The sequence below is a fragment of the Rattus norvegicus genome, chromosome 19 (assembly GCF_021556685.1).
Source record: "Rattus norvegicus strain SHRSP/BbbUtx chromosome 19, alternate assembly SHRSP_T2T, whole genome shotgun sequence".
Taxonomy (NCBI): domain Eukaryota; kingdom Metazoa; phylum Chordata; class Mammalia; order Rodentia; family Muridae; genus Rattus; species Rattus norvegicus.
Window position 1 is genome coordinate 65,906,626 of NC_141552.1, and position 23,716 is coordinate 65,930,341.

The 23,716-nt window shown below is 54.1% G+C and overlaps 1 long non-coding RNA gene across 1 annotated transcript; it reads right to left on the reverse strand.

Moving 5' to 3' along the window:
• LOC120098493 (uncharacterized) lies at window positions 1-23,703 on the reverse strand. Its single transcript, XR_015643652.1, has 3 exons — window positions 23,167-23,703; window positions 1,325-2,992; window positions 1-178 (listed from the first exon to the last, which is right to left on the reverse strand). It is a non-coding gene; the product is annotated as an uncharacterized LOC120098493 (long non-coding RNA).
• Window positions 23,704-23,716: the final 13 nt, after the last annotated feature.

Genomic DNA, 23,716 nt, shown 5'->3' on the forward strand with positions numbered 1-23,716 from the left:
TCAAGGCCCCCTGTACACCAAACCTGGAGACTTTATTGATAATGTGTACACGTCTGCTTCCAATGCAAGCTTGAGAGATGTCACAAAACAAAATATCCATGGTAGAAACGGCAGATTGTCTACGCCATAGATTACCGTACTCTGTCAAATCCGAGGTCTCGTTCCGGGTTCCTGGCACCTAGAGCAACACGGGAAAGAAGAGGGGTGTATTAGCTGAATGTTCAGATTTCACGGTTCTGTTTCGTGTTTTGGTAGGAGACACGAGAGCTTTGGTGGATGGAGCTGTGTTAACTGTGGAAGCCTCAAATGGGATCTCCAAATCTCTGACTGAGCCAAAATCACCCAACCCCCTTCAGTGTCAGAATATCGCCACGTCTTTCTTCTGTTTGCCTTTGTGGGGAAGTCTCATGTATTCTGTTGCTGCTGAATGAAGGGGCTACCATTATCAACGAGGTCATGGTGGGTGAAGCTCCTGTCTTCTCCCTAGTCTCCCCCCTCTTGACTTTCTGGTTTTATATTTGACAGGGATGTTGGGACCGCCAATGGTGACTATGAGTTTGTCCGTTTCCCTTTAGATTTGTGCCATGGGTTTTAAACTTTTTCTTAAGAGCAGGCCCCATGGTTCTTCCTCTGAGTTCATAACTGTTGTGTTCCTCTTCAACTCTAATGGGACTTCTCGTCCGCAGTCTCCTCTGTCTACTCTTAGCGAAACCACCTCTGATTTCCTTTCAGTCTTTGAAAAGTGGCGTGTGTGTGTGTGTGTGTGTGTGTGTGTGTGTGTGTGTGTGTGTGCATATGTGCATGGAGGTCAGAGGACAGCTTTCAGGGGTCAGCTATCTCCTCCACCATGTGAGTTTGGGGAATCAAACTCAGGTTGTCAGGCTTAGTGGCAAGCACCTTTTCCCACTGAGGCATCTGACTGGCCCTCCTTTTGCTTCCTTTCCTTCCTTGTGGTATTGGGGATTCAACCAACCCAAGGCTTCTTTTTTTTTTTTTTTTTTTGGTTCTTTTTTTCGGAGCTGGGGACCGAACCCAGGGCCTTGCGCTTCCTAGGCAAGCGCTCTACCACTGAGCTAAATCCCCAACCCCAACCCAGGGCTTCTAACATGGTAGGAAGGTTGAACCTCACATGCTGGCCCTTCGACTTCTGCCTTTTAAATCAGATATTAACCCATTTATATTTAATTTAATCATCAACATGGAGGAGCTTAAACTCTTGGTATTTGTTTTATATACAAACTTGGGTTTCGTTTCATATTTTCCTCCTTGCCTACTTGAATTGTTTGATTACTCTGTAACGTTTGATTTCGTTCAGGAGGTATACCTCCTAGCTTCTTATTTTTGGCAGCTGCTCCAAGGACAAAGATATCTTTATTCTGGACTCACGCCACATCTATAGATATGATCTCATGCTCCGAAAGGAAATGCTGCTGTAGTGTCTCTTTACCCTCCTGCCTTGGGTTGAAAGCACACATGTCCCTTCCGCAGATGCCATGACTCTTCTCACCAGACACTATTGTGTCTCTCTCATTGTCCTCTAAAGAAGGTTGGAAATGGAAAGAGGGCTTTGCGTTACCACGTTGCAACTTCCCACAGCTTCCTCTCTCAGGAGGTCTGAGGCTCTCCAGGCCATCTTCTCTCTTGAAGGATTCTCCACCGTTCCCATGAACGTGATTCTTCATTCACGTTCTCCACCGTGTCGTCTGCTGTGGTGGACTGTCTCAGATTTTGTTCACCCAAAAAAAAATTGCTTTGTTCCTGTCTAATCCTTGAAGGGTGTTTCAATTTTCTTTGTTTATACATTTGATGTTTTAAAGGCTCTCCTGCTGTCTTCAGTCTTGCATTGATTCTGATTGGAAGTCGCCAGTATTCCTTACCAGGTCCTCCTCTATGTGTCTGTGTGTCTGTGTCTGTGTTGTATCTGTCTGTCTCTACCTGCTCCTGGGGTGGTTTCTTTAGCTTTGGTTTCCGTAGTTTGCCTGTGGTGTTTATGTTATGATGATGCTTTCTAGTTTTTATGCCTTCATTGATTGGTAGAGTAAACATTTTTGTCTTCTCTGAGTCTCTGTTTTCTCCTTCCACATCCCAGGCACAGACAGGTGGCTGGCTTCACATTCTGCCACAGGTGGTAGCATCTTTGTTGTTCTGTTTTTAAGACAGGGTCTCCATATCCCAGGATGGCCTCCTCAAACTCAACCTGTAGTCGAGGATGACCTTGAACCGCTGATCCTCCTGGAGCCACATCCTGAGTTCTTATATAGGCGTGAGCTACCAGCATGCCTGACCTATATAGTTCTGGGGACCGGATCCAGGGCTTCATAACAAAGGCTGAAACATGTCTAGAGCCATATTGAGTCTTTACATCTGTGCTTAAATTGGGATTCTTTAAATAGATCCATCTTTAGGTTCTCTCACCTTTCTTTCCTGTGGTCCAAACTGCTGCTCACCTGTTCTTTCAAACCTTTCCCTTCTGATTCCCGCACCTGGGTCACCTCTGGGTCCGTCCTCTGAGGTCTTTTCTATGACTAAGATGATGTTTGTTTCAGCCATGAAGCCTTAGCTGGCAAAACTGTTCACAAAGAGGGGTTACAAGGTACACTTTGTGTGAGGACCATCACCACACTGTTCTCAAGACTTGCCTTTCCAAAGCCTTCAGCCAACATTTGCACTCCATCCGTGAGAGCTGAACACCGTCAGGAGTGCCACATCGACTTCTGGTGACAGTTCTCACAGGGCCCATGTCTCATGTGGTTACAGGGCACTCCTGTGTACTGCTCTGGCCTCTCCTTGGTATAGCTTCTTTCTCTCTACACTCCGTTAATTGTGTGCACCTCAGTACCCTTGAACACCAGCCCCTGTTTCCCGAGTCTACTGAGGCCACAGTGCCGTCTTGGCCTCTACAGCAACTCAGCAGGAGCCGGAGAACCTTCTCCAGGCAGAAAGCTGAGGGAGGTTCGCAGCATCTTCCATTCAGTTGGTCACAATTTTGTTCCTGTGGCAGACCAGCGCAGAGAAGTGAAGAGTCAGGTTGGCTCAAGTTTCACAAGGGTAGAGGAAAAGAAGAGATGGAGGAGAGAGAGCAAGGAAGGGAAGAAAAGGGGAGAACAGGGGAGGAAAAGAAGAGGAAGAAGGGGAGAGAGCAGATAGGAAGAACCTAGGGCAGGATAGCCCCTAAGAGCATGCACCCAGAGAGCTCCACCTCCCACGAGGTCCCGCCTCCCGCGAGGTCCCGCCTCCCGCGAGGCCCCGCCTCCCGCGAGGCCCCGCCTCCTAGTAGGGCCATCATGTTATAGACAGCTCAGTGGATCTATGTTCTGAGTAACTCAGAACCGTCAGGGTCCAGGCACCTCTCAAGGACTGGGTCCGTAGCTGGGAGGCAAGCCTTGCACGTATGAGCCTTTCAGGAAGCATTCCACATCTAAACCACCGTGTGCAGGAGTGCGGCTAAGCAGCTGTCTCTGGCAGGCATGGAATTCTGACGTCTGTTATTCTAATCATGGCCAGAAGCAGTCTCACCATCTACTTCCTTCCGTAACTTTCTGTCCGTGAGGGGATTCCTGCTTTACCCTACTCCTGATCCTGCCTTTTCCAAGCCTGGCCCCAGGGCCGTGCTGATGCTCTGTCATTGGGTGCACTTGGGGGTCTCTTGCAGGGGGAATGAACCTCTCAACGACCCACAGGTGCCTACAGCTAGCACCTCATTTAGGAAAGTGCCAGGCTCTCGTGGATCTCCACGGACACCTTGGTGGTGTCAGCACAGTGTTAGAGACATGGGTTTGAGTGATGGCTGCTCTTCCCAACCCCCACCTACTTTCTTCTGGGCACAACTGGCATCCAGAATATCATATGTGGGTCTTTGGATGCCACGATCCTGGAAACGGGTCCATTTGCCGGGCAGGGCTGATCAGAAGTTAGTATGCGCAAGCCCACACAGGCACATCCATGTGCATAGACACACAAATGACTGGAGCCCACACACGTGTGCCTGAGCACAGATCGCATGTACATGTGCACAGTCCTCAAGCTCACACATCCAACATGCCCACACACACCCTCACGCATTCAGGCGTGTGAAGGCTCACGCTCAGTCCAAGGGTAGGAAGGAGGATTCTCTTTGGAGAGTCTCTTATCTCTGGTGATTCTGGGGGTCACTCTCTTCCTTGGGCCAGCAGGTGGGTGCTGGTGGGAAGGCAGGGAAGGATGCCAATGCATTTCCTCAGCACACACTCTTTCGGGTGCCAGGGCCAGACTCCTGTCAGGACCAGAGGCTATCTCAGGAATCCAGGCAGGACCCAGGCACCAGGGCTCCCAAGACACATAGTGCAAAGCCATGATTCCTCATCTATACTGTGAGAGTGCAGTGCTCACAGGAGGTCAGAAGCTATACCGTGACTCTGCACACCCCCACCTTCAGGCCTTGGGAGAGAAGTCTTGTCTCTGGCCACGACTCGTGGCTTCCAGCTGTTTTCTCTCCCTCACCCTTGCCCTATTCTCTCCTCACAGCCGTGCTGTCTTCCTGCAGGCACAAAGGCGTCCCTCCAGTGCTAACGGGCCACAGCTCCCTTTGCCCATTCCTGGTCTCCCTTTCCATCTGCCCCTCGTTCCCTTTCCCTCCCCCATCATCTCCCTCCTCCTCTGGAGCAGCAAGAGAAATGAAAGTCTAGATCCTCTCTTGGTGATAATTATTGAAAAGTTCAGTCAGAGACAGACAGCAACGCTGTGAGCAGGCGAGCGGCGGGGGGGGGGGGGGACACATTAAAATGCACACACACAGCTTGCCTTGCAACAGATGTTGGCATAATTAGAGAGAAAAAATTATGAAATTAATTTGTGGTTCAATGTAAATTTCACCAATGCGGGTGGGGGGAGGGCTGGGCTGTAGTTACCTCCTGTGTGCACACAGGCGTGCCCACATACCTGACTTGCCCACATGCATGCACGAGCACGCACACACACGTGTGTGTACACACCTGAATGTGCAGATCCCAAATCCCAGGGGAGTGGCCGTTGTCAAGCCTCTTCAGAGGAAAAAATGGGTGTGAAAAAATAGAAAGGAAGGGACCTGAGAGGGGATCCTCCTGTAAGATTCAGCCGCTGGGATTGCTGAAGATGCTTCCTCCCCCACCGAAGGAGAAGACTCAATGGAGATAGCACAGCTCTTGGAGTTGGGCGGGCCCTTGGGCATAACAAGAGCTGGAGTCTGACAGTTATTTATACCTTGAATGTGCATAAAGCTGCAGCTGGGGTCTCACCAACCTATTCCCCACTGTGTGCTGGGCCTGTTCCCTACTGTGTGCTGGGCCTGTTCCCTACTGTGTGCTGGGCCTGTTCCCTACTGAGTGCTGGGCCTGTTCCCTACTGAGTGCTGGGCCTGTTCCCTACTGTGTACTGGGCCTGTTCCCTACTGAGTGCTGAACCTGTTCCCTACTGAGTGCTGAACCTGTTCCCTACTGAGTGCTGGGCCTGTTCCCTACTGAGTGCTGGACCTATTCCCTACTGTGTGCCGGGCCTGTTCCCTACTGTGTGCCGGGCCTGTTCCCTACTATGTGCTGGGCCTGTTCCCTACTGTGTGCTGGGCCTGTTCCCTACTGAGTGCTGGGCCTGTTCCCTACTGTGTGCTGGGCCTGTTCCCTACTGTGTGCTGGGCCTGTTCCCTACTGTGTGCCGGGCCTATTCCCTACTGTGTACTGGGCCTATTCCCTACTGTGTGCTGGGCCTGTTCCCTACTGTGTGCTGGGCCTGTTCCCTACTGAGTGCTGAACCTGTTCCCTACTGAGTGCTGGGCCTGTTCCCTGAGTGCTGGGCCTGTTCCCTACTGTGTGCTGGGCCTGTTCCCTACTGTGTGCTGGGCCTGTTCCCTACTGTGTGCTGGGCCTGTTCCCTACTGAGTGCTGGGCCTGTTCCCTACTGTGTGCTGGGCCTGTTCCCTACTGAGTGCTGAACCTGTTCCCTACTGAGTGCTGGGCCTGTTCCCTACTGAGTGCTGGGCCTGTTCCCTACTGTGTGCTGGGCCTGTTCCCTACTGTGTGCTGGGCCTGTTCCCTACTGAGTGCTGGGCCTGTTCCCTACTGAGTGCTGGACCTATTCCCTACTGTGTACTGGGCCTATTCCCTACTGTGTGCTGGGCCTGTTCCCTACTGTGTGCTGGACCTATTCCCTACTGTGTGCTGGGCCTGTTCCCTACTGAGTGTTGGGCCTGTTCCCTACTGAGTGCTGGGCCTGTTCCCTACTGTGTGCTGGGCCTGTTCCCTACTGAGTGCTGGGCCTGTTCCCTACTGTGTGCTGGGCCTGTTCCCTACTGTGTGCTGGGCCTGTTCCCTACTGAGTGCTGAACCTGTTCCCTACTGAGTGCTGGGCCTGTTCCCTGAGTGCTGGGCCTGTTCCCTACTGTGTGCTGGGCCTGTTCCCTACTGTGTGCTGGGCCTGTTCCCTACTGAGTGTTGGGCCTGTTCCCTACTGAGTGCTGGGCCTGTTCCCTACTGTGTGCTGGGCCTGTTCCCTACTGAGTGCTGGGCCTGTTCCCTACTGTGTGCTGGGCCTGTTCCCTACTGTGTGCTGGGCCTGTTCCCTACTGAGTGCTGAACCTGTTCCCTACTGAGTGCTGGGCCTGTTCCCTGAGTGCTGGGCCTGTTCCCTACTGTGTGCTGGGCCTGTTCCCTACTGTGTGCTGGGCCTGTTCCCTACTGAGTGCTGGGCCTGTTCCCTACTGAGTGCTGGACCTATTCCCTACTGTGTACTGGGCCTATTCCCTACTGTGTGCTGGGCCTGTTCCCTACTGTGTGCTGGACCTATTCCCTACTGAGTGCTGGACCTATTCCCTACTGAGTGCTGGACCTATTCCCTACTGTGTGCTGGGCCTGTTCCCTACTGTGTGCTGGGCCTGTTCCCTACTGTGTGCTGGACCTATTCCCTACTGTGTGCTGGGCCTGTTCCCTACTGAGTGTTGGGCCTGTTCCCTACTGAGTGCTGGACCTATTCCCTACTGAGTGCTGGGCCTATTCCCTACTGTGTGCTGGGCCTGTTCCCTACTGTGTGCCGGGCCTGTTCCCTACTGTGTGCTGGGCCTGTTCCCTACTGAGTGCTGAACCTGTTCCCTACTGTGTACTGGGCCTATTCCCTACTGTGTGCTGGGCCTGTTCCCTACTATGTGCTGGGCCTGTTCCCTACTGTGTGCTGGGCCTGTCATTGACTCAGCCCCCAGCTAGATATGATCAGAAAGGAGACAGAACATTCTGGGGACTGTGGCTGGGGAAACGGGCAGGACCTGGTGACAAAGTGGTGTGAGGGGACTGGTAGGTCCTTGGAGGGAGGACCAGAGTGCACAGCCTGGCTGGTCAGAGGTCGTAGAGGGTGGGTACCCAGCTGAGGTGTATGCTTAGAGCACTGTTTTCTCTTCCCGCTATCCATCATCCTGGGGACCTCCAGTGAGCCTGTGTGGTCCCTGGTTAGGTAGACATGCAGATGCACAAGCCATTGCTTCATAGAGACCACACACAGGCAACCCTGCCAGGCTGGGACTGGCTCCTTTCTTCTGTTCGAGTGACCGTGTGACCTGCTGGTACTTAATTATTGTATCTTCCCAGGGGGATCGTGGCTGGGCTGCCCCATCTGTCAACCTGGGCTGGTCATAGGCAGTATCTCTGAAAGTCCTGCCCTATACTGGACTCCACCAGGGTCACCTTCCTCGTCAGGAACAATGTCAGTTCACTGCACTGTCTGCATTCCCTGACTCAGCTTTCAGACCTCAGTGTGTGCACAGTGCTGGGCTCCACTATCCCCCCATCCTGCTCCGGGGTGAGTCTTCCCCTAAAGCCCTTCCATCTGTCCAGTATGAAAATGGTTTCCCATCCACGCCTCTTCTGTCTCCTTTAGCAGCCATCTCTATGGGGACACAGCCACGTGGACTGTGGGGCCTGTGCCTCTCAGTGATGCTCCCCCAAGCCCTTCTCCATGCTAACTGCACCTTGCAGTTCCCCAGATGCAAGCTCAAGATAGTCATGTTCCTCCTACCCCTGCAGGCAAGCTCCTCACCCCATGTCCCCTCAGAGCCACTCATCCTGATGCAGCCTCCACAATCAACGTGCCACCTCTGTCTTCCAGGAAATCCTCCCTGCCCTCCCTCTGCAGAGCAGGATGCACGCAGGGGCATTGTGCACAGATACCTTATCGGCAAGGTTTGAGCTGCTGGCGCCACCTTCCTCCACAGGGGCCACAGTCTGCAGACCTCCTCCTGGCACAGTTGCTACTGGCACAGAAAGAGCCGTTGACAAGTCTGGCCCCAAGGGGGTTTGGGGAGATAGGAGAGGCCAAGTTAGGGCAGTCAGAAGTCTGAAGTGTAGCAGTCGATCAGCTAAGGAGAGCAGTGGCAGGCACCCTCAGCTCTGCCGTGCTAATGATACCAGGCAGTGGCTCAGACCTAGAGAGACCTATTTGTGCTTCACATATGGTCTAGGGTCCCATAGACATTTAGGAGTAGTTTGGACAAAACCTGGAATGGAGGTGGGGGTCTTATGTGTTTCAATTATTCTTAGAGTATGTGCATATGTGTGTGGGCATGTGTGTGCGTGTGCATGTATGTTCATGTGTGTATGTGTGCATGTGCAATGTTCATGTGTGTATGTGTGCATGTGCATGTGCAATGTTCATGTATGTGTGCATGTGTGTGTATGTTCATGTGTGTGTGCATGTGTGTGCATGTGCATATATGTTCATGTGTGTATGTGTGCATGTGTGTGTGTTCATATAGGCATGCACATGCTACCAACTGCATGCGGAAGTGGGAGGATAACTTTGTATGAATCAGTTGTCTTCTACCGTGTGGGTCCCAGGGATCAAACACAAATCATCACACTTAATGGCAAACATCTTTTACCCTCTGAGCCATCCTGCAGGTCCCTAGAGCAGAGGATTTAAATGCGGCCTCGGGCGTCCTCAGGTCCAGGCACATACATAGTGCTAAGAGGTTCCAAGTGATTATGTCAGTGTCATGAGACCTGTGGTGCTGAAGTCAGGGCAGATTCTAGGCTGGTGGTGTCTGATCTGCTGCCTCTGTGGATAAGGGCAGGGCGTGGTTAGCAGGACTGAGGCGGAGGGCCACAGCCGGTTCTGGACCTCTCCAAGGTACTGAAAGACTTGCCGAGCAAGGCTAAGGAGTTGTGCCAGGTGCTGGGCCCTGGGAACTCTGCTAGGCTTCCTCTCGCCCCATCCCAGCCTACTGTGCTGACGACTGGTGCTCCTTACAGTTTCTGATACTTGAAATAAGTGGGTGAGGTGAGGCCTTGGGGTGGCAGCCTTCACCCCTGCACTCGCTGTGTGTCTTGATTTGATTTTTCATCCCTCCTCTGACCAGATGCATGGTTACCTGCCCTGGTGTGTGCTACAGGTCTGGGCTCAGGCTGCTGGCCCCATGGGGTGGAGGGAGCCATGTCTACCACTGCCTTCCTGCTGCTTTCCGTGACCATCGTTTCAAGCCCTTCTCATTTACAGCTAAGTTAAGGAGCAGAAGGGGAAACTGAGGCTGGGCGAATCCACCCGTCCCTCAGGGAACCCTCTACATGTAAGTGTGCACATATCTGAGGCACATGAGGAGAAGAAGACCGCTGCTGAGTGAGAGACGGTGTAAGTGGGCGCCCACGGCCCAGCGAGGATGTATATGGCGACTGTGGAGTGGATACAACCGGCGGTGGCGAGTTGGTGTATGGCCCACCCGAGGGGCAGCGTGCGTCCCGTGCTGGTGTGGCACGTAGACGCATATGTTTCAGGGGTTGTTTCAGGCAGCCCCCACAAGATCCACTCCTCAGCTCCTTAAGGCTCTCCCATTATTCTGACATTTGTGCACATCACGTACCGGCAAGAAGTAATTTACTTAGAAGAAATTAAAAGTTCATTTTAATTGAGCGCACGCTGCAGTATGCAAATGTGCGGCACATTATGCACACTGGTGCAGAGACAAAGCCATCATCAGCGTTTAACCCTCCGAGTGCTGGACCCCTCTGCTCCGGGAGGGGCTCCAGGCCTTGGAAGGGCCTCCTCACCCACCAGCAAGAGGAATGCTTAACGCTTAGAGTCTACTGAAATCTCTAGATGGTAACACTGCCCATGCACTGGGCCGGGGGGGGGGGGAAGGGAGGGTCAAGACTGCAGGCTCAACCCAATCCAGATCCAGTTCACAGCCTTAATTGATGAAGTCTTTTTTTTTTTTTTTTTTTTTTTTTTGGTTCTTTTTTTTGGAGCTGGGGACCGAACCCAGGGCCTTGCGCTTCCTAGGTAAGCGCTCTACCACTGAGCTAAATCCCCAGCCCAATTGATGAAGTCTTAATGAGACCGTGGGGACAGGTGCATACAGGCCTAGTGGCCCGGGACAGGTCCAGTTCCACCATGCAGGCTACCTCTGAGCCTGACTCTGGGTGTGGATAGGTAAGGTGCCAGATCTATGGAGGAGCCCGGTATCGACCTCCTGTAAGAGGAGGGCTACAGCAGCAACTGCAGCAACTGCTATTCTCCTAGGCTCCATATTCTTTCCAATAGCCCACAGCAGAACTGTGAGTGATGCTCCCACAACATAGCTGGTCTCCTCTTGGAGTTTAAGGCCCAGGACATCCCACATGCCAAGGCCGCATGCATTCCATCCACTTACTCTGCGCTAGAACTGCAAACCCCGGAGGTCCAGAGAAGTCAGCAGATGCTACACTTCCCAGGGAGGTTTCCAGAGGCAGGGCTGCAGTCCCGCCCAGCTCCTGGAGTCTGAGGTCTCAGAGATAGCAGGGGTAGGGGGTGGGGAGACATATCGGGACTTCGCTCGACCCTGCCATACCTTCCTAAAGGGGTCCTGGCCCTTACCAAGAAAAACAAAAAGAGCTGTCAAGTAAAAAAGGAGCAAAGGGTCCTGAGCATCAGTCAGCCTGGTCCCAGGCATAGGGCCTGGATGTGTGCCTAGGTCTCTGGGGTCTCCTCGCCTCATCTATGGATGAGCAATGCTTGGCCCCTGGAGATTTCTGTGTAGCACAGCCCGGGCATCCATCAGGTGTCTCGGATGGGTCTCCGCCTTCCCGCAGCCCCGCCCCCACCCCGTCCCTTTCCTGTCTGGTTCTTCCGATTGGGTAGCAGGGAACACCTGCGCAGCCCAGCCACCCCGCCTCAGGACGGAGCAGAAGGCCATCTCCCACCTGGCCTCCCTGAAGGAGTAGATGGCCGGGAGCAGGAGGATTCCCACCGGAGCCCAGGCTGGTCCCTAGGTTGATGTTTTCACGTTGGATTTTTTTTTTTTTTTTGCTACCTGTCAGACCTGGGATTTTTAATGACAGTGAAATGAAGTTGCTTCACAGATGTGAGATGACAGGCAGCTGCAGGAGGCAGACAAATTACCTCCAGACCCAGCCCACAACGCCCACGCAGCCACACAAAGGAAGCCAGCCTGCCTCACTTGGATGAGCAGGAGCAGCAGGGGGCTCGAGCAGGCTGTTCCAGTTTCCCCAAGGCTCGGTCCTGCCACAGGGCCCTGTCGGCTCCCTGTACAATGAGGGCAGCCTGACTCCAGCCTTCTGGCCCTGGCCCTCAGAGTTCAAAAGCACTAGGTTCTCTCCTAGATACATCCCTGTCTCCTGCCCAAAGATGAGCTTCCCATCCGTCAGTCATCCCCCTCAGGAGTCCATGATGAGCCGCCTACTGCAGTGGGAGAAAGAAGGGCCCTGGAAACCATAGGGAATTGAGGTTTGGAGTCAAAAGAGGAGAGGGAATCTTCAGGAGAGGGGGAGGCCACAGAGGGAAGGAAGCCAGAGAGGACAGCTGGAATCAACTTTCTCTCAGCTGGGCTCCGCTAGCTAGGTGTAAGGTGTGGAGGGAGCTCCTTTCGCTCCCCTGAGCCCTGAGATCCATGAAGGGAGTCTGGACTCTGGGCCTGCGTTGGCCCAGGCATGAGTCTTCCAGCACTACCAGATCTCCATCCTGCAAGACTACCCCCTCCACACTGGCAGAGTATTCTGCTAGTAACTATGCAGCTTTGGGTGAGCTACTGAACCCTGTGTGCCTTTTCTTCAGGTGTCACAGGCACATTTCTTAGCCGAGCTTACCTAAACCACAAAAGGTTCAGCCCTGCCTCCAGCCCCCTAAGTCTGGGAACCCAGCTGAGTCGGGGGCTCTGATCCTTTATATGGGGACCAGGAGTATCTTCAACATGGCTCCTGCATGGACCTGTTCGTGTGCACAGTCCCAGAAGCCCCTCCTTCACAGCCAGCTGTTTTCCTGTCCTGTGTGTCATTTCACCTTTAGTTATTCTGTCCTACCCCCAACAGGCTTCTGGAAATGCTGACACAGTCCTGCTCCAGGGTGCTCCTATCACCATGCTTCCTTGACCTTGGTCATGCCCCTTGAATAGCTAAGTTTCTATTCTGGTCACCAAGACCCTGGCCCTGCAGCCACATGATAGGGTACTTGTAGTCATCAGTCCCTTCTGTGCGCATCAGTTCTTCCAGACATTGGTCTCATTGGGCATGTGCCAAATGTCAGGCTCAGGACACTGCACATAAGTGGACCAAGGGCAATAAGAAGAGTCCCATGAAGGCCACTGAGAGTGAGCAGCTTGCCTCTGGGTCTCTGGGCTGCTGATATTGCTGAGAAGACATGACTCCCTGCTCATAGTGGCCTTCAATGCCAAGGCCACATGGGCTCTGTGGAACTTGCATGGGATCCATGTAGCTCTGTGGAACTTGCATGGAGTCTTTGCATGGGGTCCTGTGGCTCTGTGAGACTTGTGTGGAGTCCATGTTGCTCTGTGGGACTTGTGTGGAGTCCATGTGGCTCTGTGGGACTTGCATGGAGTCTGTATGCCTCTGTGGAACTTGCATGGGGTCCATGTGGTTCTGTGGAACTTGTGTGGGGCCCTTGTTATCTAGAGAGGGCCTTAGTGAGTGGACATCTTCTCGTTCATCTATTCTGTGTGGCCAAAAGATTTCAACTGCGGCTCCCTAGAACGCTGGATTCCAGAGCCTTGATCTGGTCTCGAACCTTCGCCTTCTATCCCCAGTGGGTGCTCAGGACCCTAGCAGCCCTCTGCCTGACTCATCCAGCCTTAACCTGTCTCCAGCAAAGCTTCCCTATTCTAAAGAGACAGGCAGCGTATTAAAACCCTTGTCCAGTACTTAGAACCATCACAGCTTGGTCCTCTCCAAAGTCATCAAGCCCAGCACGCTCTGTCATTTCTGCACTGTGGAATCAGAGTCTGGGTGAGAACCAGAGTTGCTGGCAATCACTGTACCCGGCAGCATACAGGCTAAGGGAGGCCGGGTTATGCTTAGAACACACACTTGAGTCCACCATCCAGTCCTGGCCTGACACATCACAAGCCCCTGAATACAGAGGGGACAAGTGGCCCCCTATGTTTCAGTGAGCCCTTTTGCCTTCTTCCTCACAGCAGCTCCGGTGGTGGAGAAGCAGCCTCATTCTGCCAGAGCCAAGGAGGATGCTACCCCTCCAGATACGGACTCTCCAGTGGTTGCTCGCTCTAGAGGGGGCAGGGAGAAGTATCACCATGCTATTTCTATTGCAGCACCTCTCTCATTATGGGTCACTGCAGCCAGTGGTTGGCCTGTGAAGGAAGGGCAGCCATAGCCTGCCATTTCTTATGCACACAGCACTATACTGGCTGTAGACGGGGGGGGGGGGGGGGGGACACAGAGTGAACAGTTGAGGACCGAATCAGCAAACAGATAAAGTCAGTGGAGTGGCCGAAGGGATCCAGATGCCTGTGGTTGCATGTGAAGAAGAGCTAAGAAGGGGTACTTGGGGTCATCTGTGGATCTCCACACAGTCTAATATTGAAGTAGCTAGACAGAATCTTGCAAAGCCAGGGGTAGCTAGTTGAACCCAGGAGCGTGTGCTGGGGCACTCTGGGGGGTGGTCCCATAGAGCCTAGGTGGGCTGGTTTAAGTAGTTGGGTCTTTGGGGAGGGTGAGCTGCACCCCCAAGAGCTCCCTGCTGAAGGCTCCAGATGGAGAGTAGAAAGAGTTAAGTCCTCTGTGAGCAACTGCTAGAAGAAAGTGGTAAACAATTTTTCTCTCCCTCGGCTAAATTAATATGCAAATTCCTAAGCCCCCTCCACTGGCGTCCCCTGCCTTGAAATTAGCGAGGTAGAATGCTTGGGCTAATTATGCATTCAAACGAGCAGGCTGCGTTCTTGTGGCGCTAAGAGGATGCGGAAAATGATTGTGAGAAGATGGAATTGACATTCGAGCAGGTCCTTCTGGGACATCTGGAAGTGCTCTCGCGTGCACAGCAGATGTAACCGAGCAATGACCGACCCACCAGCCACCCCTGGTCTGGAGGTGGGTTCAGAGGCCGGGGACTGCTCTTCGCTAAGCTCTCCAGGGAGAGCAGAGACCGTACCTAGCCAATCCACTCTCCAATAATTCACCAGTTAAGCACCTTTATTCTTGCCCTGACAAACAAGAGCCTCCCCCACAGGCCTTCCACTTTGCTGGCGCCTGCAGCCTGCACCGCAGGGAGGGATGCACGTAGAGAACTGCCAGCCTTGCCCAACTGTAGAGAGGGAAGGGTGAGGTGTCTCTCAAGCCCTTTCCGTAGAGCCCTTGAAGGTCACGGAAGAGCCCCCGTGCAGGGCAGATGATGGCTGAGCATATGGGACGCACACTCCATTGTATCTCGGTCATGGCACACACTGTCCAGATGTGTTGTGTTGCCACGGTAGGTAGATATCCCTCCGAAGTGGAGTTTCTCAGAAAAACAGGAGTTTGAGGAACAGGAGGAAACATAAAATAGAAGTCGTCTGGTGCCGGCGATGCACAGGGAGGGCAGGGGAGCTGGGCTCAGGACCCCTCTGGAAACTGAAGATGTGTCCAGACCTGGGATTCGCCATTCCTTGATGAAGTCTACCCTCCTTGACTGCCAGTCACGGCCTCCCGACCTGTATCTCTGCCATGTAGAGGCTCACCACCCCTTCTTGCCTTGGTTTGATGATCATGGACCCATGTCTTGGCCCAGCATCTGCTTCAGCTCCATCTCAGGGCCCTGGCTGCCGCTGCTCTTGGCGATACTGACTGCCCAAGTCTTCCCAATGTGTCCTGACTGCTCTTCCTGTGAGGATTCACAATGGCTGTTCAATGCACCTAGATGTTTACAGTTCCAGGAGGCCACAGGGTCCCCACTCCTCCTTTATCTCCACGTTTCTGCAGAACACCTGTCCTGTAATCTCATCAGCAACCGTGGTCCCAGGCCCTTACCTCAATGGCCTGAGCGATCTGCCAGTCAGGAAGCTGCAGGAAGGATCGATGAGACTGCCCCTGACCTGCTGGACACACTGGAAGTTGTATAGCTACAAACGAGGAATCTCCTCGCTCAAATGTAAGCCAAGCACTGTGGCAGGTCGTGGAAGGATTTGGAGATCCAAACCCACTTGCACCGCAATCATAATGGCCACCGTGACTGTCGAGCACCACAACCACCACTACATCACCATCACCGCCACCATCATCGCCACTATTGCCACCATCAGCACCAGTTACAGTCCTTATCTCAAACATCTCTGTCACCGTCATTGCCAATGCCATCATCACCACCAGCATCTTTTATCACTACCATCATGGCCGTCGACATCAACACCATCATCACCAACATCTTCACAGTGCCAACTTTGCACCAGAAGCAGAAGTGCAAATTACACTCTGTCATTGGATACACACATGTACACACACACACACACACACACACACACACACACACACACACCCACACACCGAATAACTGTAAGTGCACGTCTTCTGTCTACAGATAAAGAAATTGGCATTGCCGAAGACAGAGACTGAGCTTGGTCTCCCCAGCACCGGCCTCCCAGGCTAAAAGCTCTCTTCACTTCTTGGGGTGAGAAACAAAGCAATATGCGTCCTAAACATGGAGGCCGCTGCTTTCTGTCTAGCAGCGGGGTCAGTGGTGTGCCAAATCCACAGCCTGCAAGGGACTTTGAAACAGTATGTGTTCTTACTTATCGAGATAACTAGGAATGATTTTGCAATTATAGATGCCCCTGCCTCTGTCAGAAGGTGCGCAGGGGGCCAGAGGCGGCTGGGGGCAGCGAATCAGGCTCAGCTGCAGAGTCTTCTGATTCGGGTATCCTTTCCAAGAGGCAGCAGGCTGTGGCCTCAGAAGCCACCCAGGGCCTGCAAGTTCTCCCTGACCTTGGTTGGACCGGAATCCAGACCTCCCCTAACTCCCCTGTCAAAAAGTTGTGTGGGACCAGGCTCTGAGGAGGCAAGAGTGACTAGTGGACTGCCACAAATCACAGCCTCAGACCCGGAGCTGTGACTGAGCCAAAGTCTCCCCTCTGCTGCCCTCAGCTTCCCCATTATCCTACTCGAATGCTAGACAAGGTACTTCCTAGACACTTGCCTGAAGTTCTATGGTTCTCAGTCCAGGCTCCTGATGGCCCCTTCGACCACTGGTCCTTCACTCTACAAGTGTTCATAGGAAGCCTTACGTGTTCAGCACGGGTCTCAAAAACAGAGTCATAACTTGGAGAAGACACACATTCCAGAATGACCCTCTTGCTCACAGAGAAAGGAGGCAGGGCCTGTAGCCAAAGCAAGACAGTGCCTGAGCTCTGTGTGGCACGGACAAATTAGCATGCCCTCCCTCCCCCACCTGCCACCTTGCCACCTGCCCAAAGAGAGCAGCCAAGACCTCCAAATTCAGAAGGTACAAGGCAGAAGGCAGCAAGTGGAAGTCCCAGACACCGCACCCCCCCAACCCCCGCTGTTGGGTTGCGACAGGGGGATGGATGGGCGATGTTAAATATTCATCAGATGCAATGAAGTTACTGGAATTGCCCATTAAGATGTAACGTGCAATTTGCAGCTTTCTCCTAACACCCAGGGCAGACACTCGTCAGCCAGCGGGATGGATGGCGGGGGCCCGCAGAGGAAGACGAATCGCCAGGGAGATGGTGCATCTCAGAACGATCAATACAGACCGGCAGCTCCAAGCAGCCCGATAGGCGAACAATAAGTAGAAGTAAATAGACAGGCAGATTAATTAGGCCCCTAGTGGGGAGGGGTGAGAGAGAGCCCTGGAGCGCAATCTATAGGCAAGGAAACGGGAGGAGGTGTTGTCTTGTGAGGCTGCTACAGTGGGCATGGAGAGCTCGGGCTCCCGCTAGGACTGGCCCCAGATGTATTTTGACAACAGCTGGCCATGCAGTGACCCCAGTTCTGGAAGGCCAGCTACATGTAGCCTAGGTGGGGCCACTGACTTCTCTAAAGGGGAAGAGACACATGGCTTCTCTTCTCACCACAAGGAGCCAGCTTCCTGCCTGGAGCACAGAGCTGTGGGAGTCTTGGGGTTCGGGGCGCTTTGTCCCTCTGATGGTGATGCATGGCCCCGCTAATTCGCTGCACGAGGCTGTTAATTCTGGCGCAGCTGCAGCAGCCGCCCTCCAGGCGCTCTGTAATGCTGGGCCGTGGAGCTCGCTGCAAATTAACACCATTTGTTCTGTGGAACATGTTTCATTTCTGCACGACACGCATAGCTTATTACCTCGCTGGCAGCATGGGGAGAGGCAGCGGGGGCCAGGGAAGGGGGGAGGGAAGATGTGGCCCAGACCCTTCCTGACTCCAACCCATTCTTTCAAACCCATTGCCTGTGTGGGGGAAGGGCACTAGTCCTGGATTCTTGGCAGTGAACTTCCGGGGGGGGGGGCTCAGGAGTCCCGTTGGGAGGTCTTAGGGAAGGGAGGTTGCCACTCCAGTTCCTGCTATCTGGCCCCCAGCAGGAGGCCAGTCTCCAGGTAAAGGGTCCGAATCTCTTCAACCCTGGTTCTGGCTCCAGGCAGCTCTGTGGCCTCGGGGAAGCGCTGCGTCCTCTCTGAGCTGTTTCTTTTCTTAACTGTGGAGGCACTGAACTAGCATCCAGCAGCATGGCTCCTAGCTCTGTGGAACACAGCCTTCTGGTTTTCTACTTTGCTGTGGTCACAGTCAACCAAGTCAGACAACTGGCAGAGGCAAGGCCATTTGGAAGCAGATGGCCCTGGTGTCTCAGTCATGCTACTCCCATGGGACTAGCCAGTCCCCTGAGCCTGGTCAGAGCAAAGGCTTCTTGGTCCCCAGGCAGGAGGGAAGAGAGTATGAGTTTTCATCCAACCTACTGTAGCTGTCAGTCAAGAACAGGAGCTCCAGAGTGTCACAGCCCCACAGTGGTGACTAATGACATTTGTCACCCTCTGGTAAAAGATCTGGATCTGGCTTTGCCTCTCTGCTGACCAGGGAGCCTTGGCAACCCCATTGGATGGTATAGAGTCTTTATAGAAGGCCCACTCAGGCTCTCTCCTTCTCCTCTGATCCAGGAGTAAAGACCCTCTCCAGGGGACAGTGTCTGACCCCTTCCCCTGCCACTGCCCCAAGGCCTCCCTCCATCTCAGTCAACCTTACCCTTCTTGAACCTTTGCCTGTCTTGGCCCCTATTACAGGTCCCCAAGTGAAGCAGTGTCCTGAGGGTCTCAGAGTAGCATCATCTTACCAGCCCACAGGACAGCCAGACAGCCGGACAGCTTCACAGCTACCCAGGGAAGGATCATGAGAGCAGGAATCATGCTCTCAAGGACTCCGAGTTCTCTTGCCTGTGATACAAGCAGCCCCTTGGGCCTATCTTTTGTGAAAGCAGCCGGATCAGCGACTCCTGCAATCCTGAGCGTCTCTTAACCCTCCCTGAGGGTGATCCAAAGAGAGAGGTGAAAGAACGGTGTTGTCTCAACCCTAAGAAGTCAGTGGCAGTGGCAGTGGCAGAATGGCCCTGAGCACCACTAGCTGCCATTCTAAGGGGTGAGATTCGGGCAGCCGCTGAGCCAAGGGCTCTCCCCCGAGTTTGTGACTGGGGTCATCATCACACACATAGGAGAACTTGACCCATAGCTATTGATCGTGCACCAGGATCATAGCACGTAACTCCCCCGTGGCTTCTCTCTCAGTACCAACCATCTCTTCCTACTCAGAACCATGATGGGAGAATCCTATCAAAGATTCAGAGAGAACCAGTGAGATTGAAGCCAGGCCCATGGCTCTGCTTAGACACTCAGCAAGTTGCCCACCCTCCTATGCCGAGTGGAGCGTAGGCTTACGGCCTTCTCATCATGGAGCAAGAGCAGGCAGAGCCTTGACTCTGTGTAGGAACCTAAACATGATGTTTAGTAAGGGGTTCCTGGAGCTGCTGGCCCGCTGGAGGATCTTCCCTGCAGGCAGAGAACACTCAGGCTACACTCAGGCGAGAACAGTGAAAAGGGCGGTCCCCATAACTAGTGAGCTGTCTTGGGTCATTAGTGAGTGAGGCTGGATTGAGTGGGTGGCATCCAGGTGTAATATCACAGCACAGGGGCCAGGGCCAACGGCAGGAATGTGGAGACTCGGGCCAAGGGGAGGGGCGAGTGGGGTGTGAAGTCCAGCCAGGCCAGACTCAGATGTACCCAGTGTTAGCATTTCTTCTAGGCTCCTACAGTTACCTGACAGCAGCCAGGTGTGCCTGACTCACTGTAACAGGGATGCTTGCCCCCTCCTCTCTTACTCTCTTACTCTCTTACTCTCTTTCCCCACTCCCCTACCCCTTCTCTCCACATGCTCATGGCTGACCTCTACTCTTCTACTCTGTCTCTGTCTCTCTCTGTTTCTGTATCCCTGTCTCCCCCCCGCTACCTTTCTCTATTTCTACTACACCCAGGGTATAGAGTAGACTAAGTGATGGCCCAGAGTTCCACCAGGCAGAGTTCCTGTGTGATCAAATCGTGCAAGTTGAGGCTCTGGATTTAGGAGGGATCCAGGACTAGGGTCCGACAGAGCAGCTCAGCACAAGGGTAGAGGGACAAGGGACCATCCTGTCCGCTCTGATCATTGACTTTAAAAGAAGACCTAACTGACCTCAGGAACCTGCTCCAATATAAGGCCAGAATGGATGTTGTGCCCACGGATGCCAGTAGTTGGCCTGTGGGCCCTAGGGAGTATCTAGCCCCAGCCGGTGGCCTCCTGCAGCCACGGCTAGTAGTGGCCCTTTCTGCCCTCGGTCCATCTGAGCAGACTGAACGGGACAACACTCCTTAGAATGCAGTAGCTACACTTTCCTGAGGACTTCTCAGGGCTGCAGGGAGCGTGACACAAAGAAGGCACAGCAGGTCTTTTGCTCCACATTAGCAAGGTCAGTCTCCATTTACAGAGCCTGTATCTAGGGGTTTGCTTTTTACCTCAGAGGAGCCATGGTAACTCTAGATGTCAGGCAACAGGCTGGCCAACCGCTGGTTGGGTGGGCCACAGGTGCTTATTAGCATAGGTCAATGGACAGCCCATCCTCCCTGGACTCACAGGGTAGAGTGGGATGCTCCTTGGGGTACCTTTCCCCCATTAGGTAGCTGGTCCCATGCAGAACAGCCTCTCCAGCCCCTCAGAAACAAGTCCATGGTAATAGTACGCTTAGATGCTGACCCTGGGCCCTGGGAGGGGAGATATGGAGTCTGAGTTGTCCCCAGGGTAGGGTGAAGGATGAAGTCATGAGAGACCCTGACCCTGCTCAGGACAAGAGGCAGATTCAGTTCAGAGCCCGTAGGGGTGCTCCTAGTAGGTGCCTGTGCGCTGTCAACACTGGGGGAGCGGGGGAGCGGGGAGCGGGCTGCAGGGCTCCCGGTGGTGGGGAAGCTGCAGGAGATTTTCGTGTGTCAAGAGGCAGACCAACTGCATGAATATTTCATTAGGGAGCAAACGTGCAGCCCAGGAACATCTGGTGGAGTCTCCAGGGAGCTGGGCCAGCGCAGAAAGCAGGCACTGTGAAATTTGGGAGGCAGAGCGGGAGGAAGGAGCTGGGAGGCAGGTGGATGACAACCTCTCTGCCTGCCTCCCCGATCCTCTGGTACTGTAGAGCCCAGGACAAAAGGGAAGGTGGGTTCACAGCTCAGCTGTGTTTTTATCTCTAGTAGCATCAACAACAGACTTGCTCAGCGTGGGGAAATCAACGCTCCGTCCCCACCCTCCAGGTCAGGCCATGGTAACTCTGGGTGGGAGGGTCGCAGAGATGACAGACAGATATACTACCTACACATCAGCCTGGAGCTAGGTGGAAGGCCCAGTGGGTACCCAGGGTCTCTCTTCTCAAAGGTATGCTTGTGTTGGGACTAAGTCTGTGACAAGGGCCATGGGGCCACAGTGGACAGCTATGACCACCTGCAGACTCCTGGGTATTCAGACCAGGGATTTTAAGCCAGGCCAGCATGCTCCCTTGATGGAGGTACATGGACCAATGACAACTTGCCCAGCTGAATGAACCCAGACTCCGTGAATAAAGTCTACCCAGCCAGTGCTAGCTCCTTCTGTCTCCTGACCATCCTCCTAGACCCACGTGAGTCCCAGAGCCAGAGGTTCTGCCCAGAGCACTATCAGCCAATGGGTCCTTAACTGAGCTTAGAGCTAGGTCAGACCAGGTTAGCACCAATGCACCAGAGTTTACTTCTGAGAATTCCAGATACTGAGTCTGTGGCTTGGAGCCAGGAAGCCTGCCTGGGCACCCCTTTGAGTGCTTCCCATGAGAACACAGGTTGGTCACCATGCTTCCTTCCAGCTGACAATGAACCCCCTAGCCCTGTGCGTACCATGACCATGACAGGTCTGCGCCTCCCCCTTAACTTTTCCAAATGCCTTCTCCTCCTCAGCCCTGTGCAGAGACATACAGGAGATAAGCCTATCCCAGGATTTTTAAAGGGAGCTGGCTCCTCACAAGGCTTTAGCCAGAGTTTGTCTAAAGGCCGTGGCCCACGGTGGTGGTGGTGTGGTGCCTCCCTGGGCTGAAAGAAGAGGTCTCTGATTGGTTAAGCAGTATTGGTGCCTGGTAGCCCTTTTCGATTGGGTTGCCTATGGGACATCTACAGCTGAGCGTTTGCTGGGCTCTGAGGAGCCTCCCCTGGAAACTCTCTCCCTTCTTCCCAACCGCCTGTTTCAGTCCCTGTGCCTCTCAGTCTCTGGACCACGCTCCTCAGTGTCTTTACCTCAGGGCCCCTCCCTCCCTGATGCTTCTAGGGAGGCTCCTCTGCCCTGCTTGGCTCTTCTGACTACATTCTCCACAGTCAGAAAGTCTAGCCCTACCTGTCTGTGGAGGAAGCTGGGTACCATGGAGCCTGTACCAAAGCTAATGTTTTTGCTTCCCCGAGTGCCCAGACCTCCTAGAACGACACCTTTCTGGGATTAAAGTGACTCCCTGGAGCATCACACTCGAACAGAGTGGCCCAAGTGCCCTGTGGCTCCACTGACCCTCTCGCTATCCCACCAGCTTGAGGCCTGAATCCCAGAGCCCCAGGCCAGCCTCTGTTGGAGAAGGAGAGGAAGGAAAAGGAAGCATGGGAGGGAAAAGGAAGAAAGGGCACTTGGGCATGGCTTCGCCTGACCCACACTGGCCACCTGGGAGTACCCACGCCATATGAGGCAGAATGTCTCCATCCCTCAGCCCCACCCTCCTTGACCAGCCTAGGACCACTAGGGAGTGGGCTTTGTCCTCAGAGCTGTTAGAAAAGCTCAGTCACCCGTCCCTCCCCTCTGGAGCCCACCCCACCCGTGCCCTCAGCAGCTGGCTCCTTGGCACTGGCACCCGGATCCTTTTGACAGCGCTTGGCTTCAGTCCCATTGATCTGCACACAGGCACCGAGGTGCCAAGCCTGGCTGTGGGCAAGGATGGGGGCTTTGAGAAAACTGAGAGAGCGCGGCGCTGGATGCTCCAGGACCCTCCAGCATAGCCGCAGCCCGCCCTAACCGACCTGCAAAAGGAAATGGACCTATCCCTTCGTGATCAGAGGACCTAGCACAAGGAGAGTAGGGAGGACCATCCCTGGGAGGACGGACATCAGTGGAGATGGTGCAGCCATGAGACCACCATGGGGCGCGGCTGCTGTATTCACGGTTCCAGATGCCCCACCCAGGCCAACCCACCTCACATCTTTAGAACACCAGCGGAGCACACATAGGCAAGCAGCGGGCACCAAGACATATTAAGGGGCCCAGAGGTTACCCGGAGAGGTCCTGGACACTAGGCAGACAGACAGATTCCCTCAGATCTAGCCCTCGGAAAGCTTTCTTGATCCGGCACCCACACCCACATCCGACTCGGCCCCCACAGGTACCCCAACACCGAGCCCCACTTCGCCCTTACCTGTTCCGCGCTGGCTTTGGCTACATCCGTCCGTTCCCAGGCTGTCCTCCACGGCAGCGTTGCCAACTGTCTTCTGCCTCCTAACATGGGCTGCCAGCGATCTGCTGCGGGTTTTGTTCATGGGGTCTGGCCTCACGCAGCCGCCGGCGCTCGAGATGGCAAGCGTCCATCTTTCTCCACACCCGGCCCTCACCTCTGCAGCCTTCGTGCGCCTCCTGTGTCCCCACAGTGCCCGCTCTGAGGGAGTTGGCACCGACAGAACCCGGCCCGCCTCTACAGCTGAGGAAAGCCATGCCTCTTTTTTCTGTATTTTAAACACACACACACACACACACACACACACACACACACACACTCACACACACACACATGCCAAGCCCCCCCACCCCCGACAACACGCATCCCTTCTGTCAGGAACAGACCCAGCCAAGAAAGCCCCTCGCAGGCGGGGGCAGAGCGGAGGGGCTTCGCATAGCTGGTGCAAACCCAGCCCCATGGTTCCGTCCCTTCCTGGCCCCAACACACCGCCTCTTACGTAAACCACCAGGAA